This window comes from Bufo gargarizans, chromosome 5 (genome assembly GCF_014858855.1).
Source record: "Bufo gargarizans isolate SCDJY-AF-19 chromosome 5, ASM1485885v1, whole genome shotgun sequence".
Classification (NCBI taxonomy): Eukaryota; Metazoa; Chordata; class Amphibia; order Anura; family Bufonidae; genus Bufo; species Bufo gargarizans.
In genome coordinates, this window is record NC_058084.1 from 484,790,521 (window position 1) to 484,796,520 (window position 6,000).

Below are 6,000 nucleotides of genomic sequence, written 5' to 3' on the forward strand. Positions count from 1 at the left end.
TAATGGTTTAACCTTTTTAATTATGGATTTTTAAGCGCTGTTGATTTAGACCAGAACGCAAACAAACATTTGGCGTATAAAGATGTTACAGGCTGCGGGGAATTAATGAACATTTAAATCCGTACGACTAATTGTATCATTGCATGCGTGGTAATAAAAAAAGAACAAAAAAGCAAAAATATAAAAAATAAAGATGCTGTCTAATAGGGACGATCAGATGACAACTGAATTAAAGGGGTTGTTCAATGCAGGCAACTTATCCCTTTTCCACAGGATAGGGGTTTGTCTGATCGGTGGGGGTCCAACTGCTGTGGTCTCCACCGATCATGAGAACCAGGGAACATGCTCCCCGTTTGAATGGAGTGGCAAAGACACGTGCGTGCCCACCACTTCATTCAAATCTATGGAACTGTTAGAGATAGCCGAGTACAAGGGCTTGGCTATATCCGCATCGTGCCACCCCCCCAGGGCCAATAGGGTCCAAGGTTATTAGGGATGCTGAGTGGTGATGCAGCCTTATTAGTTCTGTGTGTCACAGTGCTCACACACACACACACAGTACCTGGATACCGTCACTCCTCAGGGTTATGCTCTGTAGCAATAAATGGGAGAGTGATAGTTGGTGGTGTAAGAGTTCAGACTTTATAAAGTTCAACAGCTTTAGGCCTCATGCACACAACCGATTTTTTGGCGGTCCGCAAAAACGGGTTCCGTAGTTCTGTGATCCGTGTCTGTTTTTTCTTCCGTGGGTCTTCCTTGATTTTTAGAGGATCCACGGACATGAAGGAAAAAGTCATTTTGGTGTCCGCCTGGCCGTGCGGAGCCAAACGGATCCGTCCTGACTTACAATGCAAGTCAATGGGGACGGATCCGTTTGACGTTGACACAATATGGTGCAATTGCAAACGGATCCGTCCCCAATTGACTTTCAATGTAAAGTCAGGAGTCCCTATTAATATACCATACGATCAGAGTTTCCTCCAATCCGATGGTATATTTTAACTTGAAGCGTCCCCATCACCATTGGAACGCCTCTATATTAGAATATACCATTGGATTTGAGTTAGATCGTCAAAACTCAGATCCGACAGTATATTCTAACACAGAGGCGTTCCCATAGTGATGGGGACGCTTCAAGTTAGAATATACTAAGAACTGTGTACATAACTGCCCCATGCTGCCTGGCAGCACCCGATCTCTTACAGGGGGCAGTGATCAGCACAATTAACCCCTCAGGTGCCGTACCTGAGGGGTTAATTGTGCGTATCATAGCCCCCTGTAAGAGATCAGGTGCTGCCAGGCAGCAGGGGGAAGACCCCCCTCCCTCCCCTGTATTTAATTCATTGGTGGCCAGTGTGGCATCCCCCCCTAATTAAAATTCCCCCCCACCCCCCATCATTGGTGGCAGCGGAGAGTTCTGATCGGAGTCCCAGTTTAATCGCTGGGGCTCCGATCGGTTACCATGGAAACTAGGACGCTACTGCAGTCCTGGCTTCCATGGTTACTTAGCAATTTTAGAAGCATTATACTTACCTGCGCTGTCTGTGACCGACTGGCGCATTGCCTATAGCACAGACCTGTCACTTACCAGTAGGAGGAGCGCCCGGCCGGTCACAGACAGCGCAGGTAAGTATAATGCTTTTACAATTGCTAAGTAACTATGGAAGCCAGGACTGCAGTAGCGTCCTGGTTTCCATGGTAACCGATCAGAGCCCCAGCGATTAAACTGGGACTCCGATCGGAACTCTCCGCTGCCACCAATGGTCATTGGTTGCCAGTGCGGCCCCCCTCCCTCCCCTGTATTTAACTCATTGGCGGCCAGTGCCGGTGGGGGGGATTTTAATTAGGGGGGGAGGCCGCACTGGCCACCAATGAGTTAAATACAGGGGAGGGAGGGGGGCCGCACTGGCCACCAATGAGTTAAATACAGGGGAGGGAGGGGGGCCGCACTGGCCACCAATGAGTTAAATACAGGGGAAGGAGGGAGGGGGGGCCGCACTGGCCACCAATGAGTTAAATACAGGGGAGGGAGGGGGGGCCGCACTGGCCACCAATAAGTTAAATACAGGGAGGGAGGGAGGGGGTGCCGCACTGGCCACCAATGAGTTAAATACAGGGGAGGGAGGGAGGGGGGCCGCACTGGCCACCAATGAGTTAAATACAGGGGAAGGAGCGAGGGGGGGCCACACTGGCCACCAATGAGTTAAATACAGGGGAGGGAGAGAGGGGGGCCGCACTGGCCACCAATGAATGTAATACAGAGGAGCTCTGCCTGGCAGCACCTGATCGCTTACAGGGGGCTATAATACGCACAATTAACCCCTCAGGTGCAGCACCTGAGGGGTTAATTGTGCGGATCAAAGCCCCCTGTACATTGAGTCTGGAGGAAGACTGGGGAGAGGGAAATGCAAAAATGCCTGAAGTCCAGTGTCAAGTACCCACAGTCAGTGATGGTCTTGGGTGCCATGTCAGCTGCTGGTGTTGGTCCACTGTGTTTTATCAAGGGCAGGGTCAATGCAGCTAGCTATCAGGAGATTTTGGAGCACTTCATGCTTCCATCTGCTGAAAAGCTTTATGGAGATGAAGATGTCATTTTTCAGCACGACCTGGCACCTGCTCACAGTGCCAAAACCACTGGTAAATGGTTTACTGACCATGGTATTACTGTGCTCAATTGGCCTGCCAACTCTCCTGACCTGAACCCCATAGAGAATCTGTGGGATATTGGGAAGAGAAAGTTGAGAGACGCAAGACCCAACACTCTGGATGAGCTTAAGGCCGCTATCGAAGCATCCTGGGCCTCCATAACACCTCAGCAGTGCCACAGGCTGATTGCCTCCATGCCACGCCGCATTGAAGCAGTAATTTCTGCAAAAGGATTTCCGACCAAGTATTGAGTGCATAACTGAACATAATTACCGTATTTTTCGCCCTATAAGACGCACCGGCCCATAAGACGCACCTAGGTTTTTAAGGAGGAAAAAAATAAATAAAAAATTTTGAACCAAAAGGTGTGCCTAATGGTGTTATGTGGGATCTGGGGATGGCACTGTTATGGGGATCTGTGGATGGCACTGTTATGGGGGGTCGGTGGATGGCATTGTTATGGGGGTCTGTGGATGGCACGGTTATGGGGATCTGTGGATGGCACTGTTATGGGGATCTGTGGATTGCACTGTTATGGGGGGTCCGTGGATGGCATTGTTATGGGGGTCTGTGGATGGCACGGTTATGGGGATCTGTGGATGGCACGGTTATGGGGATCTGTGGATGGCACGGTTATGGGGATCTGTGGATGGCACGGTTATGGGGATCTGTGGATGGCACTGTTATTGGGGACTGTGGATGGCACTATTATGGGGGGCACTGTGGATGGCACTGTTATTGGGGACTGTGGATGGCACTGTTATGGGGGATCTGTTGATGACACATAAATAGCATTTTTACGCTATGTGTCATCCACAGACCCCCATAACAGTGCCATCCACAAATCCCCATAACAGTGCTATCCATCGGCGGTATACAAACTGAAGTATTCGCCACATAAGACGCACTGCCTTTCCCCCCCCCAATTTTGGGGGGGAAAAAGTGCGTCTTATAGGGCGAAAAATACGGTATTTGAAAGTTGACTTTTTTTGTATTAAAAACACTTTTTTCTTTTATTGGTCGGATGAAATATGCTAATTTTCTGAGATAGGAATTTTGGGTTTTCAAGAGCTGTATGCCAAAATCATCAATATTAAAACAATAAAAGGCTTGAACTACTTCAGTTGTGTGTAATGAATCTAAAATATATGAAAGTCTAATGTTTATCAGTACATTACAGAAAATAATTAACTTTATCACAATATGCAAATTTTCTGAGAAGGACCTGTATATTCTAACTTGAAGCGTCCCCATCACTATGGGAACGCCTCTGGAAACGCACTTGTTACTTTGGGTGAGATGTCTATTGTCGTACTTGTGGTTCGCTGCGGGCATCCTCCACCGTATGCATTTTGCTGGGGATCGCCATTAGCAATGGGCCACAAGTGCAGGATTTGCTCCCCTGTATATATGCACGACTGCATGGGGGTTTGAGCACCTCCTGCTAATGCCACCCTGTCTTTTTAGTTTGTATATATAGATTCCTGGAGGTGTATAAACTCCAATTTAAATGTGCCTGTTTTCCATCTACAGGCCACATTTAGGTGCACCTGTGAGGCCTGGGCCATATCAGCCAGTCTTGAGTGGGACTCGCAGACTCCTCCTTCCTCCCATTGCAAGCATGGCTACATGCTGGAGGTAACTGGTGAGCTGTTTGTGAGTCGGCCTCATGCTCCTGTAATTTGCCCACTGGCTCCTGGTATCGCCCATACGGCGCAGGTAGGAGAGTGTTAGGTCCCGGGCTACTTGAGAAACCTTGGCGTGGTGCCCGGGCTTAGACATGTTCTACACCGTAGGACATGTTGACTAATCTCTCAATTTTAAAATCAGTTTGAGGGTTTAGTGAGACTGCAGAGTGCACCTGTCTTTGCTATTGTTTTGAGGCAGAGGCAAAGTCAAACAAGGAATAGGTCTGGGCAGGCGGCACAAGTACAGGTCAGCCAATCCAGTTTGGCAACAGGAGAATCAAGGCAAGCATACAGGGATCAAACAGGTAGCGGAGTCCAGAAACACAAGCACGAGTCAGGTACACAGGAACACAAGCAGAGATAACAGCAACCTTAGCAGGACACAAGGAACTTGACACTCAGGCATCTGAGAAGGGGGCTGAGCCACTTATATGTGTACAGGAGGACTAGGATTGGTCAGCGAGGTCACATTATCCAACCCATAAAGCACAGGAAGTGACGCACGCCGGCCCTTAAGGAAGTGCTGCAGGGAACAAGCAGCAAGCATACAGTGGCCAGGGCTGAAAGGAAACTGTGGACCGGATCCCAGAACAACAGTACATACACGGACAGAGCCCAGGAATGCAGCGGTGAATGGGGAAGCACCGCTGAACATGGCGCCCGGGACCGCGGCAGTAAGCAGGGGAACAGCAGCGCACAGCAGCCTCTGTTGCAGGCGCCTCCTCAGTAAAAATTAAGCATTACACAGTTCAGATTAAAATGGATGGACTGTACATATGATTCAAATCAATGTTCAGATGACCTCTCCCGGATAAGGATCCCTGTTAAAGGGGATATTAATTATTGATATTTATGCAAATCTCAATAATTAATATTCATAAATAGGAGGAACCGTCTAGTGATGACTCCGCCTATTTATGCCTTCATCATAATATATAAATAGGTTAACTATGTTAACTACCTCTGTTACCTATACACTACACTGAACTACACTACGTGCGACTTACTATCACTATACTACGGCGGCGACTACTAAAAACACCATACACTGTATTATGAACAATAAAGAATATTTATTACACAATACAATTATACAAGTCTAACAATATGCTATATCTATATATATTCATAGATCAATGGATATGAATATATATACATATAGAAGTACACACCGCAGTATAGAAACGGTACTACAATAAACACAATACAAACCTAACTACACTACACAGCACAATCCCAAATTCCACCCCACACACTAGCTATACTTACAATAATGCACTTACATACATACAATTATCGGTTATACACCCGCCTGGCTACTCACTGTCCCTACGGGGGCACAAGTGGGTTAATCACACAATTTTGGCCCTGCAAGGGTTAATACCTGCAGGCCAAGGAACACAGGGTTTTGGGTAAGGCGGGGCAAGGGTTACTCAGGAAAGGGTGTTTATGCTCTGCAGGGACTTGCAGGGCAGAAGCTGGGCCTCATGTTGTGAAGGGGTTAATGGTCAGGACTCTGCAGGGACAAAGCAATGCAGAGGAGTAATGCTCTGCAGGGATTTATTCACACACTATATGTATTTGCTTATAACTATATATATCTATATCAATGGAATAGATATATATATTTATAGCAGCACACAACAATATAAGTACACACACTATA